This window comes from Balaenoptera physalus (assembly GCF_965194825.1).
Source record: "Balaenoptera physalus genome assembly, chromosome: 2".
Taxonomy (NCBI): Eukaryota; Metazoa; Chordata; class Mammalia; order Artiodactyla; family Balaenopteridae; genus Balaenoptera; species Balaenoptera physalus.
In genome coordinates, this window is record NC_138883.1 from 170,160,037 (window position 1) to 170,172,997 (window position 12,961).

Consider the following 12,961-nt stretch of genomic DNA (forward strand, 5'->3'; position numbering starts at 1 on the left):
TTAACACTCTTTTATTTTTTTAATTTTTATTTATTTATTTATTTATTTATTTAATTTATTTATTTTAACAACTCTTTTTTATTGGAAGTATAGTTGATTTACAATATTATATTAGTTTCAGGTGTACAACATAGTGATTCAATATTTTTATAGATTGTACTCCATTTAAAGTTATTACAAAACAATGGTTATATTTCCCTGTGCTGTACAATATACCCTTGTTGCTTCTCTATTTTGTACATAGTAGTTATTATCTCTTTTTTTTTTAAACATCTTTATTGGAGTATAATTGCTTTACATTCTTGTGTTAGTTTCTGCTGTATAACAAAGTCAATCAGCTATATGTATACATATATCTCTATATCCCCTCCCTCTTGCGTCTCCCTCACACCCTCCCTATCCCACCCCTCTAGGTGGTCACACAGCACCGAGCTGATCTCCCTGTGCGATGCAGCTGCTTCCCACTAGCTGTCTATTTTACATTTGGTCGTGTATATATGTCCATGCCACTCTCTCACTTCATCCCAGCTACCCTTCCCCCTCCCCGTGTCCTCAAGTCCATTCTCTACATCTGTGTCTTTATTCCTGTCCTGCCCCTAGGTTTTTCAGAACCTTTTTTTTTTTAGATTCCATATATATGTGTTAGCATATGGTATTTGTTTTTCTCTTTCTCACTTACTTCACTCTGTATGACAGACTCTAGGTCCATCCACCTCGCTACAAATAACTCAATTTCGTTTCTTTTTAAGGCTGAGTAATATTCCATTGTATATATGTGCCACATCTTCTTTATCCATTCATCTGTCCATGGACACTTAGGTTGCTTCCATGTCCTGGCTATTGTAAATAGAGCTGCAGTGAACATTGTGGTACATGACTCTTTTTGAATTATGGTTTTCTCAGGGTATATGCCCAGTAGTGGGATTGCTGGGTCATATGGTAGTTCTATTTTTAGTTTTTTAAGGAACCTCCATACTGTTCTCCATAGTGGCTGTATCAATTTACATTCCCACCAACAGTGCAGGAGGGTTCCCTTTTCTCCACACCCTCTCCAGCATTTATTGTTTGTAGACTTTTTGATGATGGCCATTCTGACTGGTGTTAGGTGACACCTCATTGTAGTTATGATTTGCATTTCTCTAATGATTAGTGATGTTGAGCATCCTTTCATGTGTTTGCTGGCAATCTGTGTATCTTCTTTGGAGAAATGTCTATTTAGGTCTTCTGCCCATTTTTGGATTGGGTTGTTTGTTTTTTTTGATATTGAGCTGCATGAGCTGCTTGTATATTTTGCAGATTAATCCTTTTGTCAGTTGCTTCGTTTGCAAATATTTTCTCCCATTCTGAGGGTTGTCTTTTCATCTTGTTTATGGTTTCCTTTGCTGTGCAAAAGCTTTTAAGTTTCATTAAGTCCCATTTGTTTATTTTTGGTTTTATTTCCATTTCTCTAGGAGGTGGGTCAAAAAGGATTTGCTGCCTTAACACTCTTTTAAAATGAATTTCAGTAACATTTTTCCTTTCAGCAGTCTGTTATTTGGATATAGGTGCAAGGATCAAAATCTTCCATTTTGCAAGTCCTAGAGAAAATCGTGCATGAGATATCATTAATTACTACTTATTTCTGGTAATAAAACTGAAAAGAAGGCTGATTATATTAAGATCTTTCTGCTGTGAGGTTTTGGTTGGGAAGAGAAGGCAGAAATCCATCTCTGATACTATTTCTCAGAAAGGTTGTTTATTAGGTTTACTCTTTCTATAATGTTCTCAATGAACTGACTTGAAAGTCACCAAGTGGAAATGGATTATGTGTCTCAGAGAAGATACCGTTGTGGCCAGTGTTAATAGTCAGGACGTTGCCGGATCGCCAAGGAGGGTGGGGTGAGTTACACCAGAGGCGTCTGTAGAGGGACAGAGTTGCAGATTAGAGCCTCCTTCAGGGCTGGTGGTTCATAGCAGTGGTATGCCAGATGCCCCCTCACATTGGGGTGGAGCCCAATGTTACCTGCAAGATTTAATAAAAAGGGGAGTCCTATTGAAGGATACACTGTGTGGTTTTAATTTGTGTGGGAAGCAAACATGTGAAATCTGGAGCTCTGGAAGGGGCCACGAGGAGTAGAATTTCAGGGTGAATTTAGCTCCAGGAAAAGCAGGGAACTGAGGGGTTTTGGAAGCACGGTCCTGCCAGGTGAAATTTGGTCCTAGGGCCAAGATACCTCAGCTTTCCCCTGACATGTCCTCTCTCGAGCGGTCAGTAGCACGTGTGCATCTCAGGTTGGAATGTCGGTGGTGGAGGGTTACGTATCCGTGTACCGTGTGGGGAGGGCAAGGGCTGGCGCTGACACTTTGGTGTCAGGAGCAGTTTGCTGCAGTTGGTCCCCACCATCCTCACAGGCGATCTGGAGTGCAGCCCTCCCCTCTCCTTCCCCGCCATGCCTCTCCTCCACTCTTTCTGCTTTTTAAACATCCTTTGTGGGTCCCCCACGCAAACCACGATGGTACTGACTGATACCAGAAATTCATAAAACGTTTTTTTTAGTTCTTGTGCAAGGAGTTGTTTTATTTTTGAAAGCTAAAGGAGAAAAAGATCTTCAGTTTTTTGATTAGTCGAATTGGTTTGCTTATTTCTTTAACTCCGAAGAGTTGGGTGAACTATAATGCATTGCCCATGTAACCTGCAAAAGGGTGAAAATATTATTTAATTATACCAGGATTTACTAGGCCAATAGGGCAATTAAATGTCAGATTTCTATTTATTTATTTTGTGGCCTTTAACTCTCACACCACCTTGTGATATTCTTACAGTTTACTTGTGTAGAAACCAGGACTTGTTGCAGAAATAGTAAGAGCCGTGTCCAAGCTCAAGAGCTCCTTGACTCCAGGGTACAGTATGCGCTTAACCTTCCCTGCAAAGAAGTCTGGTCCATGAACTCAAAGATTCTCCAGGTTGACCTTCCAGGATTCCATACTGGATGATCACCGTCAAGATAACACAGTCCCTTCCTATTTTAGAAGAACTGTAATTTTAAGAAAGTAAAATTTTGTTAAATACTTGGTTGAATGATCTCAGAGCAAGCTTAGAGAATTTCTTACGCCTATTCTGGAAGGAGGTCTTTTCCCTGAATCCTCCAAGAATAGAAAGCACATAGGGTGGGACTTACTGCTTTGGTTGACAAGTGGTCACATTCTGTGTATGATTTGTTGGGTTGCCAAGAACCTCCTGCCACTTCCAAAATAATTCCATCCCCATGCTGCCACATGATTAGCCATTCCCACCACTAGACATTCATCTCTCTGGGTTAAAAATTGTCTCTAGAACTCCCTTGATAATCTACAGGTGGTAGCAGACTGCCTGAAATGACACATTCAAGCTTTAGCCTGAATGATTTGATGGTATTAGCAAAACTTTGAAATAATAGGAAAAAGACAGATACATGATAATGTATTTAATTTAAAAGTATTTAACAGTGTCTAGTATCTAGGAAAAAACAGCCAAACACTGTTAAATGAGTGAAAACAAGGGATAGAATTTTGGAAAGGTGGGGAAGCAGAAGCAAGGTGTAGGTGGGGTGGTGACCCTGCTGGGAACAGGTCATCAGAAAGGGGTGGGTAGGGAAAAGGGGAGAGTGGGACAGATTCAATCAGTCACAGGGGCCAAATTCAACTGGTACCCTCTCTCTGTTATCAGATCAGAAATCAGGCAGCAATATGTTCATGACCTGATTCTTACAGGCATTCTTCCATGATCTTGGAACACAGTTTTACTTTCTTTGTTTAAACTTACACATTTCAGACACGATGATCACAAGCTTAAGGAAACTAAAGAAAGAAATAGATGAGATACTAAAACAAAGGAATAAAAATTCTGAACTTCTTCCGTTGTGAAATATGGAAGCCATAAGCCTACAAACCCCAGTTCTGGTGAAATCAACTACAATGGGTTATTCAGACAGTGTGAAATTTATGGGCACCTCACTCAGAGGATTATTTAGCTTCCTGTACTTCCCGTTTCCAAATACTGTTTTTAAATTGAAAAACGGTAGAAAGAATAAATTATGTGATAATGAAAACGTCCTTCCTATTTTACTTATGATCAAGAACTACTGTTTGCATCTGTGTCACAGAGCTACTAGAGCAATAGACCAAATATTGGCAGACTTAAGGCTCATGCACCTGAAAAGACCCAGAGCAAATATGAAGAAACCGTTAAGAGGAAGCTTTAGGAAGAACAAGAGATACAGACTTGTGAACCTGGATCTTTGCAAAACGTGCCCCTACAGGGCTGAGCACGTAGTAGTTAATGAACATGACTGAGATCGGTAGATGCAACGAGGTTCTCCTGTGCATGATGCAGTCTCTGGTCCAATCTGGACCCATCAGGGGCTAAAGGAGACCCCACTGTCCCGGGAGCTGTGCGCCCAGCTAGAGGGCTAGAGTCTTAGGTGGGCTTCGGGGTGGGGGGTGGGGTGTGTGTGGCGGTGGTGGTCCACAGCCTCCTTCTCCCATTCCCCTCTCACGTACAAACTTTTCACCGGAAATGCTGTGTATTTAAAGACTTTCCAGAAAATGAGCTTCAGTGGTGGGAGGAGGAGTGAGTAAGGTTAACGCTGAATCACTGATTCAGGATGTTCATCAGAAGGGCCCCAAACCCTGGAGATTTATCTTCATTTCACAAGCCTCAGTCGGCTGCCGCTGTAGGGAGCAAGTGTAGGGTCAGGAGAGCCGGGAAGCGGAAGCCTGGCTCCCTGCCTGTTGGAAACAGGCAAGACAGTTGGACAGTCACCCCAGGCAACACAGGGCCAAGGCAAAATTACATATGTGTGGGTCTTGGTCTTTCCAACGTCCCCATATTTAGAATAAAAATGTATACCGCTATATTGTTTGTTCCCAAAGTGGAAGGGCCACAAAAGTAAGCTGGCAATTCAAGATCAGTTTGGTGGTCAACTGGGTTCTTAAAAGGGGGTGGATTCCAAATTTGGACCAGATTACAAATGTCGCCCCTACCTTTGGAAAGGCAAGGCCAAGGGGTGCGGCGTGGTGTGCACGGGGTGTAGGGCCCTTTCCTTCTCCTCGGGAACTGGAGTTTGTCCTCTCCCCGAGGTTCAGCGAGTGGTTACTGCAATGAATACACTCTGGTACCTAATCAAACCCAGATGCATGCATCGTACCAGGCGTCGGGGTTTATAAATCCGTGATTGGAGTTGGAGCCTTTCAGGAACCACCACACGAAAAGAACAAGGAAGGAAAACCGATCTAGCTCTGCAGGCCTACTTTTCATTTTAATGAGTGGCTCTGAGAGCCGAGCAGGCTGCTAAACCATTTATTTTTCAAATAGTACCAGGAACTGGCTAGAAATACATTCAGAAGGAAAACACAGTAATTAATTTGTCACTGAAACCTGAGGGGTCCGGCTCCACTTATAGGTGATAATGAATGTTTTGCATGTAATTAGCAAGAATAATTAGCACATTCCTGGTAACAAATAGACAGACTGGTACCCTGCAAACAAAATTAATTGTTGTGCTAACAGGCAATTGTGTCGCTTTATTGTCTGACAATGGCCCTTATTTGCACCAATACCTACTTTAGACCTCTGTGGCTTTGTGCAGATAGGAAGGGGAATCTATAAAATTGTACCTCTTCCATCAGCTTCTCAGAAATTTCGGGACCACCAGGGGACTTGTTTGTCAAAACTTGTTAAACAATTTGTAATCTTTGACATGTGTTTCACTGCATTAACGGATGAACCGTTCACATCTACTGACTGGTTAAGCCGGGAAAGCTACTCTAATCAATCAAATGTTGACATTTTAAACTCTGGGAACTTTTTTTTGTTTTTTTTTTTAACTTTCCCTGGAAAAGGAATATACAAAAATATCGAAGGAGAAGTGAGAGTGGGGAGAAAACTTCAAGTCTTCCTGAGATGATCTCTACCATCTGGAGGGCGGGGTCTGCCGGTGGAAACCTGCTCCTGTCTGTGGGGAAGGGCTCTGTGAAAGGCGGGATACAGGATGCATTTTACAGTCCTTTAAACCATTTTAAACAACATGGGAAATTTATACACACAGTAGGCTTCTTCCTCCCGCACTTTGAAACATGTTTTTTTAAACTTCTAAAGCTTGCGGTTCGGGAACATAATTTTAACGGCCATGAACATTCTAGTGACTCTTAGGTTGCTCGCAGCAGCTGAGACACACTTTAAAGAGGGCCCTCCAACAGAACTGCGTCCCGTGGGTGCTCAGAAAGCCATCACAGGAACAGAGAGGAAACTCAGTGTGGGAAATTCTGGCCTCGCTCTTGGGTGGGAGGAGGGCATGTGAGTCTCACTTGGATCTGACTTCTCCTTCTGGAAACTGTCTGCTTCCCGTTCCTGTGACTCTGTTTCCCCAGGGCTCCCCTCCCATTGCCTTCAGCCCTTTGCAGCTTCTGCCCTCCTGCCAGACACCTGCCAGCTCTGCCCCACTCCCAGGCCCTAGGCTACCACCTTTAGGGCACAAAGGTCATTGTGTTATAACTCGATTTCCATTTTGGTCTCCCTGTCCAACTCTTTGTTGGCTACTTGGATCCAGATGCATCGCTTTCCTCCCAACACCAACACATTTGTCTGGAGCGCACTTGATTCTCCTCCTTAACGTTTCCGTTCACGAATCTACCATCTTTGTTTCCTTCAATTCCAACCGGTTTCTAAGCCAGATCCAGTCTCTTCTGGATAATGTCTCTTTGTTCTTCTTCATCCCATCTGCCACGGCCCTGCTTATGCCCTCTTTGGGACAATTCTACAAGCCTCCTCAGTGACTTTTCTATCCTCAGGAATTCTATTCCCTGTTGCTTCCTTTGTTCACACTAACTTCCTAATGAGCTACTTTGTATCATGCCTTTTCCTGGCTCAAAAACGTGGGCCCCCTTAAAGTTCAAAACCTGAAGTCCTTACCTGATGTTCAGAATTCCCCACAGTTTAATCCTAGTGGTTCCTGGGCATAAATGTGCTCCAGTCACACACTGCTTTCAGACACATTGTGCACATTCTCACTGCATGAAGCCTCCTGGTTAGCTGTGCCCTGCCTGCCTTCTTCTCTCTTCCAAATCTATCCATCGCCCAAAGCCTGGCCTACTTTCCCTTCCCTGAAGAAGCTTCCCTGACCTCTGGAAGCCCTAGTAAAATTCTTATCTATTCTCTTCACCACCTTGATCCGATCACTCAGTTAGGACTTGACAAACTTTGCCAAGGACTGTGTCATATTTTAAAGTTGTTGATAATTCAGTTTTGTATGAATCATGTTTAAAATTTTTAAAAAAATTTTTTATTTTTATTTACTCATTTTTGTTGAAGTATAGTTGATATACAATGTTGTGTTAGTTTCAGGTGTACAGCATAGTGATTCAGTCATATATATATTATATATATATATATATAATATATATATACACACACATATATAATTTTCCATTATAGGTTATTAGAAGATATTGAATATAGTTCCCTGTGCTACACAGTAGGTCCCTGTGGTTTACATTTCTATTTTATATATAGTAGTGTGTATCTATTAATCTCAAATTCCTAATTTATCCCTCCCCAGCCCACCTTTCCCCTTTGGTAACCATAAATTTGTGTTCTATGTCTGTGAGTGAGTCTGTTTTGTAATAAGTTCATTTGTATCAGTTTTTTAGATTCCACGTATAAGTGATATATTTGTCTTTCTCTGTCTGACTTACTTCACTTAGTATGATTATCTCTAATCATGTTTTACTTTGATTTCAAAGCTAACTTTATGATAAAAATTGTCCTTTAAGATAATTTTTCCCTTCTTTTGGGTTCTGTCTTGGCCTCTGGGTCTTGCTTCGTCTTTTGCTTTTCCAGATGTTGGGAGCTCTTGAGCAGGGATTTTAACTCCTGCAGGGGAAAGAACACTCATCCAAAGTTGTGTGTCCTCTGCTTCCATCAAGGCAGGGGTGGTTTGTTAGGGAATGAACAGAGGCTCTCTCATTGGCTGGAAGATTTCACGGGTCACGCCGCTGGAAAGTGGAAAAGTGGCTACAAGTAGGGGTTACAGGTTCTAGTACTTCCCTGCTGCTGACTGGCTGTGTGATTCTGAGAAAACTGCTTTGCTTCTCTGAGCCTTGTTTTCTCACCTGCAAAATCCATTCATTTTTCAAGCATTCACTGAGCTCCTACAGTAAGTAATATTGACTAGGGGATTCTCATATAATGGTGCTCATATAATGCATGGTTCATACCTATATTACAACTTATATCACATTGTCCTAAAATTAGATCTATTTTTATCTTTCTTCTCAGTTAGTAAAAGCCTTGATGGAAGAGGCCACATCCAATCATCCTTGTATTTCCAGCAAAGTGCCTGTGGACCAGGTTTTTTTTTTTTTTTTTTTTTTGAGTGAATGATCATGCAGAAAGGGTTAGGGCCAATCATTCCCAAGTGATTGAGTGTGGAGGTAAAAGGACAATTATCTTCCTTTGACTCTCCTTATAGGAACTGTTTCTTGAGCTCTTACGTTTGGGAGGTGAAGCAAAAATTTTGTGGAAATGTCCTGCTTTGGTAAATTGACCACCAACTTTATACAGAATAAGTTCCAGCTAATCTTCTGGCCCTTAGGCTTTTCTCTTATGTGAAAGCACCCTTGGGATTTTGCAGTTAGGTCTCATCTTGACCACGTCTTACATGGATGTCACATTTATCCTCAGGATTCCCATTAATCGAGTTGAAATGATCACATGCGTTTTTGGTGAAAATGGATCACAATGGGGTTTCTGTTCTTCAGCCGTCACTCAGGAGGAGGAAGAGTACTCCACAAGGGAGAAAGTGGCATAAGCCAGAAATTTAATAAGTGGAAAGAAATATTCACTCAAGGTCTACTTCATATTGTCGACAAAACCGGTTTCAGCTTCCAGCTGGGGTCTTTACCTTCCAGGCTGGAAGTGACTACTGGTTTCCTAACACAGCTGGATTTGGCATTTCCTGTCTCCTCACCATCCTGTTTGTAATCCTGATGAACTGAGAATGCGGCATTGACTAAATTCTTCAAGTCAATACAGACATTTTATTAGGCTAAAGCATTACTTTCAATTATTTGACTTTCAGTGTTCAGTAAGGATGAGGGACTCAAGAAAGCTTTCTTTCCCTTGGGAATAATTTCCAGCGGGGCTCCCACTGGCTGTTCAGGAAAAGAAAATAAATTTTTGGTTAGAGTTTTTTGGTATAAGCACTAAGAATTATAAGTATTTTGAATACATGTGATAACATACCAGCACTCAGCCTTTTCAGGGTCTTAGGTAAAATGCTAAGTTGAGAAATGCCTCCAGTGTGACTTATGATACCATTTCCGTGTGACCGAGCTTGGAGTATGGATTTTTTTCCTTCTTCCTTAACTAGCCTCTCTTGTTATTTCCCTGTTGTGTGCCAAGACACGAGGCAGGGAGTGTTGGTAGCCGTCTTGGGTGAGGGACTGTTTCGGGCTGCTCTGCGTTGCTGGGACAGTGGGGGGACTGTTTTCTAGCTTGGATTTTTGCACAAGAACAGCAGGAATCCTTTCCACATTCTCAGTAGAAATGGAAAAGTCCACGTTATGGGTAACAAGACACTATGGAATTCAGTCAGTGGAGAACAGTATATTCAGGGGTGTGTGAGTTCTGCCCTTCAGAGCTGAAACATCTTTCAGTCAGGAGTTTCTGGAAGTATGTGGATTAACCAGACCACCCTTAATCTGCATGCTATTTTGTTTTTTCACTTACGTTCAGACTTCGACTAAAAGAACACAGTGAATGAGTAGTAGAGGGAAATTAGGTGTAGAAGGTGAAGAAATCAGGAGGAGGATATCTTTACTCTTTGATGCATTTGAAATAAAGGATGCACATCTGTTCTGTTCTGGAAATTCGTGGAAGCAGGTTAGTGGTCCTTTACTTCTAAGAAGTTATAAATAGCAGCTGACTTGAATTTGAGTCAAAGAAGCTGCTGTTTTTTTGTTTTTTGTTTTAAATGGTATCTCGTGGTTTTTTTTATTATTATTATTTATTTATTTATTTATGGCTGTGTTGGGTCTTCGTTTCTGTGCGAGGGCTTTCTCTAGTTGCGGCAAGTGGGGGCCACTCTTCATCGCGGTGCGTGGGCCTCTCACTATCGCGGCCTCTCTTGTTGCGGAGCACAGGCTCCAGACGCGCAGGCTCAGTAGTTGTGGCTCACGGGCCTAGTTGCTCTGCGGCATGTGGGATCCTCCCAGACCAGGGCTCGAACCCGTGTGCCTTGCATTGGCAGGCAGATTCTCAACCACTGCGCCACCAGGGAAGCCCCCGAAGCTGCTGTTTTAATATTAGAATGCCTGTCCTACTAGAAAGTTCTTCATGGCAAAATTTTCGGTGAGTTTACTTTCAGTGAGAGTATTTTTAGTTGCTTGTACCTGATTCCTCTAGCATGTAGGAAATGCTCATTCTTCCCGTCTAAGTTCTGTATGAATGTAGTTTTCTAGTAAGTGAACTCCTAGTGTGATGGGGAAAACGTGCTCTTGGGTTATGGACGTAGTCAGGGGCCCCTCCCTTCCCCAGCCCAAACAGTGTCTTGAACTTAACTTACGAGTTTGACTTTCCCTGAACCAGAGCAATGAACTCATAGAATGATTCTAAGGTTGAGTAATTATGTCTCCAGGTGTTTGACATTTAAACCTTGACACTGAAACAGGAGTCTGGTGTCTCTGTATCCACTTATGATGAATGTCCTTGAAATATTCCACTTAAATACTCTGCCGTAGTCAGTCTGCACTTCAACTGTGGATGTCATTAGGAAATGGAAAAAAGGAGTCTTTCTTCATTAATGATTGGGAGGGCAGCCCGTCACTGGAAGCAGAGAGGTTTTCTCTTGAGCTGGCGTGCTCGGATTTTTCCCCTTTCCACTCCTCTCCCATATACACTGTCTCCAGTGGACACCGGTGAAACCCAGCAGTGGTGACTTTCCTTGTTGAAGCTGTCCAAAGGTTGATGGGTATTTAGGTACTGTCCCAATAAATCAGTTTCCAGGAGTAGACCTTTGTGAGGTTTCTTAATATCCCAAAGGGATAGGTCAAACCTCCTTGACTTTTGAATACAAATATTGTCACATTAATGGGCAATTTTATCAATTGCAGTAAATGACCTAAATAATTTTTGAACCAGGTTGAAATAAACGTCATAATAGTGACAAGGCTGATTCTAGACAGTGGCCCTTCCTTTCCTTCTGAAAGTCTCCAGGGAATGATCTGCTCTAACGGGTGAGCCTCACTGTTTACTTTGATACCTTTTCCAATAAACAGTAAAGTCCCTTTCTTATCGCTGTGTTAATCCTCCTCTGAGGAGAAACAGTTTGTTGTCTCAAGGACGACAACTATATCTTATATGTGTTTGGGCCCCGTCTGGGCCACCTCTGTCTTCACGCAGGTCAAGCACGAGGCTTGGTCTGAGGATGCTGGTTCAGTGTGACCTGACCGGCCAGTTACAAGAAGGGTGAAGACAAAACTGGAAGGAATAGCTGAAGCCGCACCAAAACCAATTTAGAAGAAAAATGTTAGTTTGGATGTTGGAGAAGTCTATAGCATCAGCACCAAGCCTTAAATTCACCAGACTCTTCAGCGTTTCCATTATCTCATGTCTGTGTACCCCTACGGGAGTCTCCTTGGTTTCCCAACTGAGTTTTGAGCTCACTGAGCAAACACTCAGCCTGCTTACATTATACTGATGCCAATGTGAACTTTAAATCCCTTTTCAAAGTCTTTTCTTTAGCTCTAATTTTACAGTCGTGTCCCAGGATGGTACCATGCCCATCAGCTACCAGCATCTGTTTGGCACTTGGCAGTCTGGACCCCCGTGGCTGTGCCCTAACCATCCCCCTCCCCCTTGACTGGCCCCTTTCAGAGCAACCCCAGGCGTGGAGCAGTAATAGTACCAGGTCGGCCATGAAGGTACATTTTCATTTGATCCTCACAGCAAGCCTGAGATAAATGGGGCAGAGATGAAGAAACCCGGACCCAGAGAGAGGGATGTGTGGCCGTGGCCTCTGAGGGGTGTGATGGGGCCAGAACCTCCAGTGCGGGGCTCCTTTCATGCCACTACTGATGAGAAGTTGTCATTAGTAGTTGAAAGAGTTTATTAAATGAGCATGCAGGATGTTCCTGGAAAGCCCCTGAGTCTAATTGCCTTTTAGTCACTCATCCCCACTGACTGTGTAGTGAAATCATCCTTGCTGACTGAGGACAACCATGGGTCACATTCTGGGAGAGTGTTTTCTGCGCGTGGACTTGTTTATTCTGGCAACAACCCAGGGAGGTGCCTGCAATCATCATCCGCATGTTACAGATGAGGAAACCGAGGCACAGAAGGGAGAAGTAACTGGCCCAAGTTTCCTCAGTCACAAAGTGGCAGGGTTAGGATGTGACCTGGGGTCTAGAACCTGTGTTCTTACGTCGGGAGTCCTCGTGCTTTCAGCCGGGGGTCCACGTGGCGTAGACTTCTGTCGCAAGTGCCTCCCTAAGGCTGTTCTTACCGGAAAACTAACACCCGCGGTTAAATCTTTCCCAGGGAATCCTGACCTGGCTGGGAGCTCCTGTCAGGGTGTGTCCCCCCTCCCTCCCACCTTTAGTGCGCAAATCCGTCCCCCGCCTTGAGGACGGTGCACAGAGGTCTGAGGAGAGGAACCCCCTGTCTCCCATGCCGTCCCCACCATACCTTCCTGCTCCCCCAGACCTGCCTTCTACACTTTGGTTAATCTTGAGTCACCTTTGGATCCCACCTGTGTCTTCCCATCCCCCTTGAGATGCGGAGTCCAAAACTGGACTAAATGCCTTTGATAGTCAGTCCACCTCAGCTAATTGGAGCCCTGGCCGGTCTTCCTCACTTGCCTGTCATTCCCCTCTTATCATGTCCGGGCGCCCCGCCTGCTTTCCAGAAGCCTCCATGCTCGCCATCAGGGGGTGAGCACTGTCATGG